Below are 18,555 nucleotides of genomic sequence, written 5' to 3'. Positions count from 1 at the left end.
CCCAATTCATCCCTCCATCATGGTTTGTCGTCACGCCCTTGCTTCATTGGTATTGGTGGAGCGGGTACGTACGGAAGTTGCTTTTTCCAAACCTGTGTGGTCCCTCCTCCCACTCTTCATCCTACCCTTCACCTTACCCTTTTACTGCGGGTAACAGGTAGAGTTACTGTTATAAATTGATAAACTTGAAAATCTCAAATATTGCAAGGTCCATTTGGTTATGACTTAGTCAGTTTCAGGACGGTTGCATGACTTTGTATCAATTTGACATTATTTGTTGTTATTTTGGCATGACAATTGCACGACTTTGTTGATTTCACCTGCCACTGCTACGATTAATGGGCGTTTTCTAACTGGCTTCTTTGGAGACGAAGTGTTGCAGTATTGGCGTTGTCGGGCTATTCAAATGCAGACTGGTTTAGGAACCTCATGGCACAACAGATGGTGAGCTTCTTGATCTTTTGCTCATGCCTTTCCGGTGTGTTACGGAGTTGGTGAACTTATGTAGAAATATTGTAATTGATGTTATGCAGGATTTTGAGTCGTGACATGTTCTTGTGAGCTACATCCTTAGAAACTTGTACCGTGCAACCAGTCCCTTGATGCAGATACATCAGCCACATTAACTTTTTCAGAGTCTACTCTTTGTTCTACAGAAGAATCAATATTTGTTGGCTAGATGCCGTGATCACCAGCAGTTGTTGAGGACAAATTAGACAAAAGATGCAAAGATAATAGTAGCTTGCTCAGCAGGGGGAACAATGAAACCGAAACCAAATCTGCCAGAAGGTCAACAATCTAGGTATTAAGTTATCTCTCCCTCCTTCTTTCATCTGCTCCCTTCTCTCTGGTTTTCGGTTTTGTTCACATATGCTGTAAGAATAATATATGGTCCAAAACAGGTTGGCAACAAATCGTTCTGTTTTCGTATTGGGATTTTCTTGAAGTAATCTCTGCTGAAGTCTTCAGGTACTTGTGGTATTTATTGCATCTCTCGTTGAAAGAACCCAACATTCCTGAGTTGGAAATTGGCCTGTTAGAATTATATTTTGTGACAAATCAAACTGAACCTGCATATGTTCTCGTCCTCTGTGGTGGTAACGGTCTCCTGTCATGATTGTTGAAAGGAACATTGGGAGCTACTTCTAACTTGTTGGTTATTGGAGAAGCAAACATGGTTAGAACCTCTGCTCATCCTTGACCTATCACCTTGATTCCCCTTTGAACCATAATAGCTACTTGTATTGTTTGGACAATTTCGGTTGAGTAGAAACAAAAAAACAAGCGGTTTGGGATGAACACTGGCAAGGTCCTCCTTTCTAAATTGTTTGACATTGGAAGATTTGAGGTTTAAAAGTTGTCATCCAAGTTTGTTATTTCTATTGTTTTTTTCTGTTTCAGTTGTCGGGTGTTTCCAAGAGCTAGTGGGGATGAAGAAGTCTCAGCAGAATTTGCAATGAACATTACTTTCAATCCGAAAGAATACAAAAGTCTTTACCTGCTGATTTTCCTGGTGCAACAACACTTGCTGACTATCTTGTTAAGAAGGTAAGCCACATTAATTTAGACTTCTCTCAATAAGCATCCCATCCACCTGGGTACTGTAAGTTTCCTGGAGAATACTTCTTCAATGTATCAATTGCAGGATACTGTCTTTAGATTGGTTCTTCTTGTTGTGACCATAACTTGAATTTCCAAATGCTTTCCAAAAATCATTATCCTGATCAATTTTTCGTGCAGGAATGCAAACTGCAACTGTTGTTATGCAGGATAGATTTACATCTTCGGTTGGTTCTTTGCAGGTCACGTACGCATGGAAAGAATTAGCATAAAGGCTCTCACTTGCAGTGTAAAGTTTGCTTTTATGAATTCATGCTTCATTATCGATCTCAGGTGGCGCTGTAGCAGAAATACTCCAACATGAACCTCGGGCTGCGGCGGCTGGAAGCATTGCAGAATTGGCATGGCTTTGAGATGGAGAGAATAGCATTTGGAGGAGGTTCTACATTGTGATTAGCATATAGTTTGCCAGCTTTTCTTTTATCATCATGTAAAATAACAACTTTATATAATCCTGTCATACTTACATACAAGTCAATCCATTTTTGATAGGCTTATGGTTAGAATCCTTTTGACCAATTCCGAAACACCCAAGTTTTCATTGTGATTTGGTTTTGATTGACTTATTTGCTTTAAACACTTAAAAGTCATAAGCTTTGAACCATTCTTCAATTTTCTTTTTCTACAACCAAAGCGTAAGGAACGGCCAACAAGCGTGAACCATGGCATGTGCTGTTATACCGTTCCTGTGCAGTATCAGCATCTGGACGATGAAATCCAGGAAGACCAGAATAGATTACAGTGGGCTTAGGCCTGCAAAGTTCATCTTGACGAGTCACATGTCTTGAGTTTATATTGGGGACTGACTGCAAATCATCATTAGACAAAACTTGATTGTTGTTTGCTGCTATTGGTCGGTGGTGTTCTTGTTGAGTTGAATGCAGTGATCATGTGCCTAAAGATACTGATTCTATATGCAAGCCCCAACGTGACAAGTTTCAATTGGAGCTTTTCACTACCAGGGTTGCCTAAATACTCACATCCATCTTTAGCTTCAATGGAGAAGAAGCCACAATCTTTTGGCATTTCACCATCAGGATCAATACCTCTGTCAGCACATATGAACTCATCTGCATTATTTTCTTGACAGATTGAATTCAACGATTCCTTCTCCAGGGATGCTGATTTTTTTTACTATCCATCATACAGGAACCTTCTTTGGTATGGGAACTCTCTTCTTCACAAGAAGCTGAGGTAAAAACCTTTTGGTGATTTTTGTTATCCGCACATCCAGATACATCATTTAATACCGCAAGGGTTCCAAAGTTTGCTTTTTCATGACTAATTTGCATGCAAGGATTCCATCTCCAGAGATGCTGGCTTCTTATTATGCATCAGACTTGAACCTTCCTTGGCATGAGAACTCTCTTCTTTGCAAGAAGCTGAGGACACAACATTTTGAAATTCAGATTCTTCTCCCTCTTTGCTACAGATAAATTTTGTAGCATGACTACTATCCTTGCCTTCAGAATGTTTTGGATCAATGACATTTTGCACTTCAGCCTCTGCTTTAACATCGTAACCACATTGGTTCACCAGTGTACTACAACTTTCATTGGCATCTTTATGATTACGAATTCCATTCGGCAATGGTAGTTGAAAATTTTGAGAAGCGCCAAGGTCTTCTTTGTTTTCAAAAGATGCACTCTTGTTGAAATTTGGTCGGATTAACTTTCTTTTCTTTTGTTGCAGAAACCCCAAGTTCTCACTCTTTTTACTCTCATTAGAGTTTCTCTTCAACGGTGTTCTGGTGATGAAATACCTTATCCATATGCCATGTAAATGGATGAATGACGTAATTGAAATATGAATGAATACGTGTATGGATGAATGGAAACTTTCCAATGTGAAAATAGAAATGTGAATGCAAATTTGAACATGATAAAAAAAATGTGAATGCAAATTTGAACATGATATATATATATAAAAAAATGGTATATAGATGGAAATCTCCTTGAAAGGAAAAATGATGTTCCATGAGAGACAAAACATGGATTGAATTTAGACATGAGAATGACATTCCAATTGATTCTATCTAAACGTATCAATCATCTAAAACCAAATGGAGAGGTAAAAATCTAATGATCATAGAATGGCAAGCAGTGGCAATGTCTAAACAATCCGTATAGGTGGATAGATTCGCGACCAGATGAAATGGTCACGAGGAGGAGAGAAAATGAATGATTGATGGGAAAAAAAATTCAGGACAAAAATCGGGGTATGACAGTTGCCCCTATTTAAACATCCTCCACCAGAGGAAAATGAAACGGCACTTTTCATCGGATCGCAGTGGGGGATGGTTAAATACTATGGAGACCCAGATTTTAATCCTGAAAAATGCAAATGTTAGGATATGATATGATATGCATGGGTGAAAGACTTTATTTCTGAATTTATCTGTTAGGGACACGGTGAATCCTTAACAGGAGATGCTACTTGACAGACCAATCTGTGGGGAATACTGATGGTCCACAGGGAGACAGACAAATGGTAAGAACAACTCGCTGGGGATAACAATCCTGCTGGAGAATTAGACACACACTAGAGGGTACTCGAAGTGAAATTCGATGAACGACACTTAGAATATAAGAGATTTCGGCAGTAAGTTCACACATGACTTACTAGACCCGAACAAGAAAAAAAAAATTCTACAACAGGTTCATACATGACCTGACAATGCTGGGGAATACCAAGAAAGGTTCTGACAGCAAGTTCAAACATGACTTGACAACAAACAGAAAAATTCAAAAAGAGTGTATCAACAAGTTCATGCATGACCTGACAACACTGAAATAAACATAGAGAAAGATTCTTCAAAACAGGTTCATACATGACCTGGTAATACTGGCATGAAAGCTCAACAACAGATTCATACATGACCTGACAATGTTGGGGAATATCAAGAATTTCTGACAGTAGGTTCAGACATGACCTAACAAACTCAGAAAAATTCAAAAAAGGTATATCAACAGGTTCATACATGACCTGGTGACAAACTTGAACATTTTGAGAAAATTTCCACAACAAGTTCATACATGACTTGACAATATTGGAACAAAAAGTTCAGCAACAGGTTCATACATGACCTGGTAAAACTGGAATAAAGGCTCAACAGCAACGGGTTCATACATGACCTGACAATGCTGGAGAATATCAAGAAGTTCTGACAGCAGGTTCAGACATGACCTAACAAACTCAGAAAAATTCAAAAAAGGGTATATCAACAGGTTCATACATGACCTGGTGACAAACTTGAACATTTTGAGAAAATTTCCACAACAAGTTCATACATGACTTGACGACACTGGAATAATCAAAGAGAAAGATTCTTCAAAACAGGTTCATACATGACCTGGGAATATTGGAATAAAAGCTCAACAGCAACGGGTTCATACATGACCTAACGATGCTGGAACATCCAAAGAATTTTCAACAACAGGTTCATACATGACCTGACAAAACATGAACATTCAAAGAATCTTCAACAACAGGTTCATACATGACCTGACAACACTTGACTATTCAAAGAATTTTCAACAACAGGTTCATACATGACCTGACAACACTTGACTATTCAAAGAATTTAATTAACAGGTTCATACATGACCTGACATCACTTGGGAAAAAATCAAAGGGAGTCTTACCAATAGGGTTCATACATGACCTGAGAATATTGGAAAACATACAAAGGAACATCATTGGAGCTTTCTAACACAAGGAACCTCCAAGCTTCTGGAAATTCCTCAAGATGATAAGTCATACCTGACTTTCACGGAACCATCAGGAAAGATAGGGTGATTAAACTTTCTGTACGTGCCAACAACAATTGGACTTTGACCGTAAGCAATGGATTACAACCAGATTCTTTAACGGATTTTGCCAACAACAATTGGACTTTGAAAATGACTGCGAAAATCGGGTGTTGGTTTAAGGGCACCGAAGACAAACCAGAATTAGAGATCAAAGGATATAGGATCAACAACAAGACCTAGGTCAATGCGAAATGAGCACGAAGCATATTTCGGCTATGCATGATTTGGATTTTGCATGATGTATGAATGATCATGAGATGCAAATGCTGACAATATACAGACTGAAAATTAGGGAAAGCTTTATGGAGGTACTGAATCCTCAACACCAATAACTCGACCAAAGGAGTGAGTAAATGCATTAAAGGAGGATCTATCAAGCTGAGCAGTTACAACTGGCCCAATAATCCTTCCAGAGAATGATAAATTTGTGCTCTCTGGAGATAGATGTTGATCATTCCAAGGGGAGTCTTGCAACTTGAGACTTGCGGGGAAAGACGAAAGATTTCCTTTTAATATTTCCACATGTCAAAGCAAAAATTGTGTTTCTCAATATGTTGAAAAATTCGTTTTTTGAGTTCAAAATTTCATTATTAACAAATAAATGACATTTTGCATAACAAAGAAAATCAGAGAAAAACAACAAATGATAGAATTTGATGGGCAAACTTGTATTTATTCAAGAATGGTAGCACGCAAATGGCGTAGCTCCATGGAATGTTACAAATTTGAAAATGGCAATAGGGAAAGGTTTACATTGAATCACAATGACTACTACTATCCCTAATAACAATGACTCCATGAGACCTCGCTTCTGAAGGGAGTAACTAGATTGATCTTTCATTTTTAGCTCTTCTGTGTTGGTCAGTGACGAACCGATGCAGTTTATGCCTCTTGTCCCTAATTTTTGCCTGGATCGCCCTTTCGGGTTTTCAATCCACCGGGACGCTCCTTTTTGCCTAAGTCGCCCTTTCAGGTTTTCGACTTAGCGAGCTACCATTTTTTTTTATCCCTAACTTTTGCCTGGACCCCCCTTTCGGGTTTTCAGTCCACCGGGATTTGTCAGGCATAGTATCTTTTGACTGCATCAGAGTTCACAGGGTGACTGAGCTCTTCGCCATCCATAGTTGTGAGAAATAGAGCACCTCCAGAGTATGCTCTCTTTACAACGTATGGGCCTTCATAGTTGGGAGTCCACTTCCCACGTGAATCTTTGTGTAATGGCAAGATCTTCTTGAGCACGAGATTTCCTTCCTTGAACTCTCGAGGACGGACCTTTTTGTCAAATGCCTTCTTGATTCGTTGCTGGTACAATTGTCCATGGCACAGAGCGGTCATACGCTTCTCATCAATGAGATTAAGTTGATCATAGTTGTTCTGGATCCATTCAGCTTCATCCAGCTTGGCCTCCATCAATATTCTCATTGAAGGTATCTCTACTTCGACTGGGAGAACTGCGTCCATCCCATACACTAAGGAGAATGGGGTTGCCCCTGTTGAAGTGCGGACTGAAGTCCGGTATCCATGCAAAGCAAAGGGTAGCATCTCGTGCAAATCCTTATAAGTTTTCACCATCTTTTGCAGGATCTTCTTGATATTTTTATTGGCAGCTTCAACAACACCGTTCATCTTTGGACGGTATGGAGAGGAATTATGGTGGTCAATCTTGAAACTCTCACATAATTTTGTCATTGTCTTATTTTTCAAGTTTGAACCGTTGTCGGTGATGATCTTGCTTGGTGTCGCATCCGCGAAAAACAACCGGCGGGCTAAAACAAAAACAAACAGAGCCGCCACCGTGCGTTATTTATCCCAAAAGAGGGAAAGGAAAGGCTCGAAGTAAACCTGGAAAAGACATGGTCTCGCGACCAAAGAGATGGGATCGGGAGTCGGTTATGCGAAGGGAAGGTATTAGCACCCCTACGCATCCGTCGTACTCGACGGGATCCACGCTTAAAAGAATAGAAGAAAGGTTGCTAAAATGCTGCTCAAAAGAATGCACACACACACACATTGGAAACAACACAGGTGGGAGAAGAGGGGAGAGGGCTCGCTAGGACATCGCATCCTATGCCTACGTATCTCATCTGGAATGAGAATCAGAGCTACCGTAGTTCGGCTCACGCACGCCGAAACAAAACACACGCACAGGAAACCGACTGCCAATCGCTGGACTTACGTCAGACTCCACACAAACAGCAAACATGGAAACCGAATGCCAATCGCTGGACTTACATCAGACTCCGTACCAACAAACACACACAGGAAACCAAATGCCAATTGCTGGACTTACATCGGAGTCCAAGCACACAACAATAGGATACGGAATGCCAATCGCTGGTCTTACATCCATCTCCTACACACACAAGAAGGATGATAAACAACAATTTAATAGGGAATCTGGAACTCGAGCCTAATAACTGTCAAGCAAACACACACAAAAAGAAAAAAAAGGTGCCCGGAGAGATCTCGCACGATCCCCTGCCTACGTACCTCATCTGGTATGAGGATCAGGGCAACGTAGTTCCCCTTAACAGGGGAGAAACTTTCTCCTAACCAGAGACTGGGAAATGACAAACTAGAAGGGAGACTGACTCGAGCCTAATAGTTATCATGTATTCCACAATGGTCCTAGGTTGAGGTTTCTATCTAACTTGCACAGGCAGCAAGCTATCCTAAACAGCACAATCAAAACATAGCAAACATACACACAATCAGCACACACTATAAACAAAGTGGGCTCACACAAGGTTAGGCTATGAAACACAAGCCAACTGGAATCGGGTGATGTTAGCTCTTAACCCTAACATTGAGAGTTAGGGTGAAGCAGATGAAATGGGAAGTGAGGGTAAGACCTCACAGCTCTTATCCCTGGCCTGGGAGAGCCTCAGACAAATGAAAGTGTGGGAGTTCAGAAAGTTGGAACTCTTCTCCATAGATGACTGACTCAACAAAGATCTTGGGTTAATATCCACAATGCATCAACACAAGGTGTGTGAGCAAAGGGATGACTTAACTGAATAGCAGGAGATGGATTGCACATCTCTTTTATCTGCCAATTGCCTCATAGAGGTCTTTTCCTGCTTGGCACAAAGATAAACAAACACAAGCATTGCCTCTTAAGGAGGGCTTCAGACAGGTGCCTGCCCAAGTAACAGGACAGGTCTTCCAGACTACATGAAGTCAGAGAAATTATACCTCAATGCTTAAGCAACCAAGCAAAGCAAAAGCAAGTTCAAAATGAACTTAAGCAACTAATGTACCTGAAAACAATCTAACTCAGTCAGTATACAACTCAAAAAGTCAAACAGACAGTTAATAACCAATGGTCAACAGACACAGTCAAACAAGCAAGTGCAAGCTACAATGTGCAAGGCACAAGCTCAACTCAAATGAGCTAAATCACCTACAAAACAACTCAATGTTAATCAACATCAACCAAACAGGCAACTCAAGCCAATGAATCAATTCCTCAAGGCCATATGCTTCTTGTCCTGAAAACAAAACTCAAACATAAGCACAAACCACTAGGACAAGGCCTAGGGTCAAAGGTGGAGAAATAATCCAAAACAGAACATGAAAATTGACATGAATCAAGTTAAACCAAATAAGAACACAATCCAAAAGGTCTCATGTCAATATCATCAACCAATTTCATTTCACAAAGCAACTAAGGCAAGGTATGCAAGTTGGAACCACATTGATACAACAGAATGAATAAATCCACATCAATTCAAAAATGGCTCAATAAATCCCAAGAAAAAGCATGGTTAAACAGAACTCATCACATGATTAACATACCAAAAATCAAGGCATTTGGACAAGTCTAAGCATATCAATCAAATTCCATAACGCAAGGTAAGCACAAACAATCTCAATTGAGGCACAATTTGATACATCAAGTTCACACAAGCCTAAAACAGAATCCAAACATGATAAAGACATCAAACAAATGCCACAACAAACTTCAAAGTGTCTATAAACAATGCGCAAAATTTCAAGTCCATATGATAAACATCAAGCATTTCACAAATCATCTAAGTTCATGACTATCCAAAAGTCCACAAATGGTCAACCAGCAAGAAAAATACCAAACAAATTAGAAATCAATCCAAAAATTCCATAAAAATTCATGATCATTCCTAACATCCACAAGTGGCATCATGTAAAAAATAACATCAATTGGCGTTCATTTGGCATGGTAAAGAAATTCCTCAAGTTGAGCAAGCAAAGGTGTGACACACATTGTCACACCTACATTAACCAGATCATATCTCAACAATGGAATGTGATAAAAATACAAACTCAACACCAAAAAATCAATCAAAGTGTCTAGTTTAAGCATGTCAAGTTTCAAAGGCATTGGATTAAAATCCATCATTTCACAAATCAAATGGCAAGGTATGTCAAGGAAACACACATGTGAACAATCCCTAGCCAAAATTAAAATCCATGCGTGCACAATTTCTGGAAAAACTCTCATAAAATACTAGACATGATGAGGAGAAGAATGCAAAAATTCCCAGGTCATTTGGATCATTAATCATGGAGTTATGAATTTTCTAAGTGAATGAAAAATAAAAAAAAACATGTTGAAAGCATAGTATGAACATGGTTGAAATAATATGGATAAAAGGCAATGGCATTTGGAAAGGTGCTAATACTGGGAATCGAACTGTGTATATATTTGAAAGTGGCGCGTTTCATCATGAAACTCACTGTTTCATTAAGTACATGTGGCAATGAGAATCATTCGTATCCAACCAAAATGCCAAGTAATCACCACGTGGTCCAGTACATGGAGAGAAACACAAAAACACATGCACAGCACGCTCATGAAGATCAAATACGATCTGGAAACATAAAACCCTAGGTGTTCATCAACCTTCATACGTGTTCTTAAGCTCAAGAACAAAATCATCCAGAAATTCAAAACAATCACACCATTGGACAGATCTTCTAACGTACATCATGGATCAAGGCTTGGTTTACTCTAATTCAAACTATATCAAAAGAATCGAGGCCAAGAACATTTACATGCTAAACTTAAAATCAACAGAACTAAGTCATTTCTTCATGGAATTTCATGGAACAAAGCTCAGATTAATCACCTAAGAAAGATCTACAACATGCATACATCAATTTCACGAATTATGAAAATCGAATCCTAACCTTCAAGAAGCTACAGAAGTGAAATCGATGCTTTCAGGCTTGGTAATGTAGAAACAGATGCTCCTCAACTCTTGGATGAATGAATGGATGAAGAATTGGATGTTAATCTTGCACGATCTAGCCAAAAAATCCAACTGCCATTGATGGAGGTATGCTTCAAGAGTCCTCAATTATGCATGAAAACCTTCGAATCTTGCTTCAATCCAGCTCAATTATGCTTGTGGATGATGATTCAATCAAGGAAATAGCAATGTATGTGGAGAAATTTGAAGAAAAAAGTGAGAGAGAAAATTGTGAAGATTGGATCTAGATCTGAATTCTGGTGTTGTTAATCATGAAAACAGTTATGCTTTAGCTTTTATATGGTGTGCTAATGATGTTGGTTAATCACAATTAAGCAATGCCAAAGTAATTAGTGAAAACCAAGTGTAATGCCAAATTTTCAAATCACCTTATGCATGTCATGACCAATGGAACAGTGCACGTTTTTCAATTGGAATCACTTTGAAAAGCCAATTTGGAGCCAATGCAAGTGTGGGAAAGTGAAAGCAATGCATGATTTTTGAATTTAAACTTTCCCTCCAAAATTCAAATGAAAAGTCAAATATTTTTGTGATCAAAATGCATGGCTTATGATGTATGAATTGGATAGCACATGTCAAGAGAGAAATGTTGCAAAAAGAACCACTTCATTTGGCCTTATGGTTCAAAAGTTATGCACTTGTGAAGTTCAAATTTGCTTGACCATGATTGATCCATATCTTTTCAACCATACATGAGAAATTCATGTTCTTGGACTTTTTGGAAATGGGAGAACAAGATCTACAACTTTCATGTTGGACAAAATTTCATTTGAAGCTTTTTTGATGATGTAAACTTGAGGAGAAAACCTTTCCATTTTTGGCAATTTTGAATTACAAGTCACTTTCTATTTTTGGAAAGTTTTGTCCTGACTTTATTTTCTTCAATGTTGATGTTTGAAATGTCAAATGAGACTTGTTTGAACATGAATGAAGTATTTCTAACCACTTCCCACCTCCAAATCCATCAGTTGACTTTTTCCAGTTGACAGATGACTTGGTCATGCACAGACGAACTTGAGCCTCAATCTACTGATGAAATGGCTCCAAAATGAAACCCTAGCTTTCACAAGCTCCATAAAACCATGTAATGATCCCCATCTCAATGCAAACCTCATATCCTTGAAGAAACCCTGATTGGCACAATGTTTGATTAGGGTTGACCAGAGGTCAAAACCCTAATCCCAAGGAAACTTGCCAGGAATAATGAACCTCTTGGTGATGATAAGACCATGATGATGGTGATGTACCATTGCAACCAAGATAATAACCAATCTCCTTGAAGAACCAATAAACCCTAATTGAAGCACAAACCCTCAGATGATTAGTGATCAATTCATGAGACCCTCAGGCTTGAATCTTTTAACCTCTTTATCTTCTGAGAAAGACCTAGGAGGATGACTTGCTCAATGTTGCCACATGATATGCAAAGATGCAATGACTAATGTCCTAAAAGATGAAATGCAATATGCTAAGCTAGTCCCAAGAGAGGAGGGCAAATTTTGAGGTGTTACAGCTGCCCCTATTCAATCCACTGTGAACCTGTCGATATGAACAACCTCGGCTTTCAGATGATCAGGGTGAAGAGTGATTGAATACCAAGAACAGACGAACAATTTGCACTCTGATGGGAAAATAATTAACAATGCTTGTCAGAATCGGCAAAGAAGCAATCTCAAAGACGAATCCGTCTGGTACGGAGAAAATCGGCCTGAATACCGAAACAGGAATATTAGTCTGGATACCAAAATAAATGGTAACACAGGAATAACCATGGCCTGAACGCCGCTCATCAGTCTGAATACTGAACATCATAATATGCGAGTATTGATGTTGGTCTGAATACCGGGAGATTGGCCCGAATGCCCAACAACTGGCCTGAACACCTCTTCGGTCTGGATACCGGAAAATTGGCCTGAATGCCACAAGCTGCATCGATCTGAACTTCGGAAGCTTCTTCGATCTGAATATCGGAACTTGGTCTGAACACCCACCTCGGTCTGAGCACCGGAAGACTGGCCTGAGTGCCACAAGTTCTTCGACCTGAACGTCGGAAACTTCTTCGATCTGAAAATCGGAAATTGGCCTGAGTGCCATAAGTTCTTCGACCTAAACGTCGGAAACTTCTTCGATCTGAAAATCGGAAATTGGCCTGAGTGCCACCTCGGTCTGATCACCGGGAAACTGGCCTGAATGCCACAAGTACGTCAACCTGATCGTCGGAAACTTCTTCGATCTGAAAATCGGAACTGGCCATGCCGGTCAGCATCGGCAAAGATAAAAACAGTGGTAAGTGAGGAGGCACGCGTGCCAACGACCCATGTTGGGGATAACAAGCCACGAATCGGCTATCCTCTATTCAACCCTAGCCAACGAACACTTTGCGCTTAGCTGGGGATTATTCTTTCTCTTTTCTTTACTTTTTTGAACCCCGAAACTTTCTGGATTATCATTCCATCTCCTCCCGACAGAAGCCCTTCCTCCAATATCGCACTACTGAGGAATACTGTTGATTCAAAATCACGATGCAAAACTCTGTAGAATAACACCTTCACCCTCTGGCGAAACCACCTCTCAAACAATAACTACGGTCTGAGACTAGCTTATGCTTGCAATGCTGATGCATGACTTTTTTCAGCGTAATGCTCCATAATCATGGAAATGCTACGCGATTTATTATGAAATATGCTATGCTTATCTACATGATGAATGCATAAAAGGGTATCCCCCTCAAGGGACTCCTGGGGAGCTCAAGGCACCCTGCTGAGAAACTCGACAACACTCCACCCTGCTGGGGAATAACACTGCTGCTGGGAAATAGGCCACCCTTACTAGGGATACCCTCCTCTGCACCCGATCCACTTGGGGACTTCGCTGGGGAAAGAACCACCACGCACTCTGTGGGGAAACAACGGTCTCTGACTTGCTGGGGATACAACACTCCCGACTCTGCTTGGAGAGACCACTACCAATAGATACATCCGCTGGGGAAATAGCAACCTTCGGGCCTGGCTGTTGAGGAAATACCGATCTCAAACTTGCTGGGGAGATAACCATCCCGACCCTGCTAGGGGAAGCACAAACCTTGAATCTGCTGAGGAGGTAACAATCCCCACTCTGCTTGGGGAATCCAGGAAATTCTGGCACTGAACACCCGTCGACTCGTCGAACCATGGCATTCACCGTCTAGATCCACTGTCAGCTTTCCAATTTTGAGAACTCCCAGACTCGTCTGGACTTTTCTGATTCATCACCTTGTATTCCCGACTTCTCCGTACTCCACGGCGATCGAACTCCTTGGATTTATACAGACTTTTCAATCTTCAGACTTTGAAGAGTCTTCTTGATTAATATCCAGGATCATCGTACGTCTCTCGTCGTCTTATCACCATTCTTTAATTCATTCGTTCGTCCCTGATTGGACTCCACGGGGATCCTTTGTCAAAAGCTTCCACATCACAACCTACAAGTGAATGAAAGAATATCTAACAGCACCTGCAAAAGAGATCGTTAGAAAAAACCGTGCCCCAGGCATGTCAAGATTTCAACACTTGGGTCACTCAACCTTCCGAATAAGATTTCAAACTTTCAATCTTACAAACATGCATTAGAAGGGACCTGTATGTCTTAAAATGCAAAGATTCTTTATCACAAATAATTGGATGTTTTTGCAATCAAAGCGGTAATGAAAACAAAAACAAAATTATTTGACTGAATATGCATTTTATTGATTGAAAAAGTGTGGCTCAAATCGAACGATACAAAGGAAGCAATTCCTGAAAAGAGGTAATTGCGCACAAAAGGAAAAATCTATCCTAATGGCAATGTGAAATCGCGATCTCATCGAGTTCCAACTCGATTACACCCCATATGTCCTCAGACTCTCTGTGCTTTCTGCCTTCTGAACAAGACGTTTCCGATTAATCCCTACCGGGGATTATCCATGTCATATCCAAAGTACAAATGATCATGCCAGACGCAGTTGTTCATTTCAATCCCTCTTTTGCCTGGACCGCCCTTTCGGGTTTTCAGTCCACCAGGATACCCTTTTTTGCCCAAGCCGCCTTTTCAGGTTTTCGACTTGCCGGGTGTACAATTTTTCATTTTTATCCCTAATTTTGCCCGAACCTTTTTATTTTTCTTTTCGGTTCGCCGGGATGCCCATTTTTGCCTGGACTATTTTATTCTTTTCGTCCAGCGGGTCTCTTTATACGAAGTATTTTTTAACTGCGTCCGCATTCACAGGGGATGGAAAATCCTCGCCATCCATGGTCGTCAACAACAAGGCTCCGCCAGAGAAAACCTTCTTGACCACGAATGGACCTTCATAATTGGGTGTCCATTTGCCCCTACAATCGTTTTGAGGAGGAAGGATCCTTTTCAGCACCATATCTCCCACATGATACACACGAGGTCGCACCTTTCGATCGAAAGCACGCTTCATCCTCTGCTGGTACAACTGCCCATGACAGATGGCCGCCAGCCTCTTTTCCTCAATCAGGCTCAACTCCTCGTACCGGGTCCTTACCCATTCAGCCTCTTGCAATTTCACGTCCATCAGGACTCTCAAAGAGGGAATTTGAACCTCAACCGGTAGCACCGCTTCCATTCCATACACCAACGAGAAAGGCGTTGCCCCAATAGACGTACGCACCGAAGTTCGATACCCATGCAAGGCAAATGGCAACATCTCATGCCAGTCTTTATAGGTCACAACCATCTTCTGCACAATCTTCTTAATATTCTTATTGGCTGCCTCAACCGCCCCATTCATCTTCGGACGATAAGGAGAAGAATTATGATGCTCGATCTTGAATTCCCGGCACAGTTCTGCCATCATCTTGTTATTCAAATTAGAACCATTATCAGTAATGATTCTCTTGGGAACCCCATATCTGCAAATGATGTCCCTCTTCAGGAATCTGGCGACGACCTGCTTCGTCACATTTGTATAAGAGGCTGCTTCCACCCACTTGGTGAAGTAATCAATAGCCACTAATATGAACCGGTGCCCATTCGAAGCCGTAGGCTCAATCTTTCCAATCATATCAATGCCCCACATAGCAAACGGCCACGGAGACGACATTAAACTCAACGGATTTGGAGGCACGTGCACCTTATCAGCATAAATCTGGCATTTATGACACTTCCGCACAAAATTGAAACATTGGGCCTCCATTGTCATCCAATAGTAACCTGCCCTCAGCAGCTTCTTTACCATTGCATTCCCACTGGCATGGGTACCGAACGACCCCTCATGAACCTCTTTCATCAACTGGCTTGCTTCTTTGTCATCAACACATCTGAGCAAGACCCAATCAAAATTTCTCTTGTACAAAACCCCATCCTTATTCAAGTAGAACATCATGGCCAACCTCCGGAGAGTCTTCCGGTCCTTTTTAGATGATCCCACAGGATACTCTTGGGTCTCCAGATAGCGCTTGATATCGTAATACCACGGCTTCTCATCATCAAGCGTTGTGTCAACAGCAAACACATAAGCCGGCCTATCCAGACGTCCCACCTCAACACTGGGGAACTGATTCCACCACTGCATCTTAATCAAGGCAGCCAGAGTAGCCAAAGCATCTGCCAACGAATTCTCTTCTCTGGGCACATGATGCAAAACCACCCTGGTGAAAAACGTCAATAATCTCCTCGTATAATCCCGGTATGGAACCTAATGAGACTGATGCGTATACCATTTTCCGTTAACCTGGTTCACAACCAAAGCCGAATCTCCATATATAACAAGGTTCTTGATCCTCAAATCAATCGCCTCTTCAATCCTCAATATACAAGCTTCGTATTCAGCCACGTTGTTGGTGCACTCAAATGTTAGCCTGGCAGCAAAAGGAATGTGGGATCCTTTCGGCGTAACCAAAACAGCACCAACACCGCTACCATTCACGTTAACGGCCCCATCAAACATCAAAATCCATTCGCATTCCGGGTCAGGCCCCTCCTCCGGGATCGGTTCCTCGCAATCTTTCGATTTGAGAAACATGATGTCCTCATCAGGGAATTCAAACTTCATCGGTTGATAATCCTCAATGGGTTGCTGAGCGAGGTAATCATACAATACACTCCCCTTGATCGCTTTCTGAGAGGTATACTGTATATCATATTCTGTCAAAATCATTTGCCACCTCGCAACCCGTCCAGTCAATGCTGGCTTCTCAAAAATGTACTTGATTGGATCCATCTTGGAAATCAATAAAGTGGTATGAACCAGCATATACTGCCTTAGTCGGCGAGCAGCCCAGACCAAAGCACAACAAGTTTTCTCGAGCAGTGAATATCTTGTTTCACAGTCGGTAAACTTTTTGCTAAGGTAGTATATGGCATGCTCTTTTCGACCAGACTCGTCATGCTGCCCCAACACACACCCCATAGACCCCTCGAGGACCGTCAAGTATAGAATTAACGGTCGTCCCTCCACAGGAGGCATCAGAATCGGAGGCTCTTGCAAATACTCTTTTATTTTTTCAAATGCCGCTTGGCAATCATTATTCCACCTGACCGTTTGATCTTTTCTTAACAACTTGAATATCGGTTCGCACGTGGCTGTTAGATGAGATATGAACCGTGAAATGTAGTTCAATCTACCTAAGAAACCACGAACCTCCTTCTCCGTTCTCGATTCAGGCATTTCTCTTATTGCTTTTACTTTAGCAGGATCAACCTCGATTCCTTTTTCACTCACAATGAACCCCAGCAATTTACCGGACCGCACTCCGAAAGTGCACTTATTCGGATTCAACCTCAGTCTGAACTGTCTCAGCCGGTCAAACAACTTGGCCAGATCTACCAAATGCCCCTCTTCTGTCTGGGACTTTTCTATCATGTCATCAACATAGCATTCAATTTCATGATGAATCATATCATGAAACAAAGTCACCATGGCCCTCTGATAAGTAGCACCGGCGTTCTTGAGACCGAATGGCATCACCTTGTAACAAAAAGTGCCCCACGGTGTAATGAACGTTGTTTTCTCCATATCATCTGGCGACATTTTGATTTGATTATAGCCGGAAAAGCCATCCATGAAGGAAAACACCGAGAACTGAGCTGTATTATCTACCAACACATCAATGTGAGGTAATGGGAAATCATCCTTCGAGCTAGCTCTGTTCAGATCCCGGTAATCCACACACATTCTCACCTTTCCATCTTTCTTCGGGACTGGCACAATGTTTGCGACCCAAGGTGGATAATTAGTGACAGCAAGGAAACCAGCATCCCACTGCTTCTGCACTTCTTCTTTAATTTTCATCGCCATCTCGGGTCGAGTTCTGCGCAGCTTCTGCTTTACTGGAGGACAATCTGCTCTCAACGGTAGCTTGTGCACAACGATATCGGTATCCAACCCTGGCATATCCTGATAAGACCAGGCAAAGATGTCGACATACTCTTTCAACAATGCCACCATTCTGCTCTTGACACTCGCCTCCAAAGCAGCCCCAATTTTCACTTCTTTCCTGACCTCGTCGGTACCCAGATTCACAACCTCAACCCGCTCCTCATGCGGCTGAATCACCTTCTCCTCTTGTTTCAATAACCTGGCTAATTCCCCCGACAGTTCACAATCTTCCTCGCCTTCTTCTTCGGCATGATAGATCGGATTGTCGAAGTCATACGAGGGTGTAATAGGATTGTTATCAATGAGATCCGGCGAATGATCGCATCTGCATGAATGTTGATTCATGCATTGCTTTAGAACCGGAGCGAGACAAATTGAAAAGGAAAATGAAAACATTGCCATTTTTATTTTTTTGTTTTTAAACTGCAAAAATAAATGAAAAACAGGGAACACCGCTTTTAATTGAAAAACATCCTTTTATTTATGATGCAAATTTGCAAAATGAAACATG

General features: G+C 41.2%; 1 long non-coding RNA gene across 1 annotated transcript in view; it reads left to right on the top strand.

Moving 5' to 3' along the window:
- Positions 1–381: 381 nt before the first annotated feature.
- Positions 382–18,555, top strand: part of LOC127085233 (uncharacterized) — a 48,211-nt gene continuing 30,037 nt past the window's right edge. The window contains exons 1-2 of the long non-coding RNA XR_007789035.1: positions 382–444; positions 534–802. This is a non-coding gene — a long non-coding RNA (uncharacterized LOC127085233). The remainder of the gene's footprint in view (positions 445–533; positions 803–18,555) is intronic.

Source organism: Lathyrus oleraceus, chromosome 5 (genome assembly GCF_024323335.1).
Source record: "Lathyrus oleraceus cultivar Zhongwan6 chromosome 5, CAAS_Psat_ZW6_1.0, whole genome shotgun sequence".
Lineage (NCBI taxonomy): Eukaryota > Viridiplantae > Streptophyta > Magnoliopsida > Fabales > Fabaceae > Lathyrus > Lathyrus oleraceus.
The sequence above is the reverse complement of the archived record's forward strand: the minus strand, read 5'-3'. Positions and strand labels throughout refer to the sequence as shown.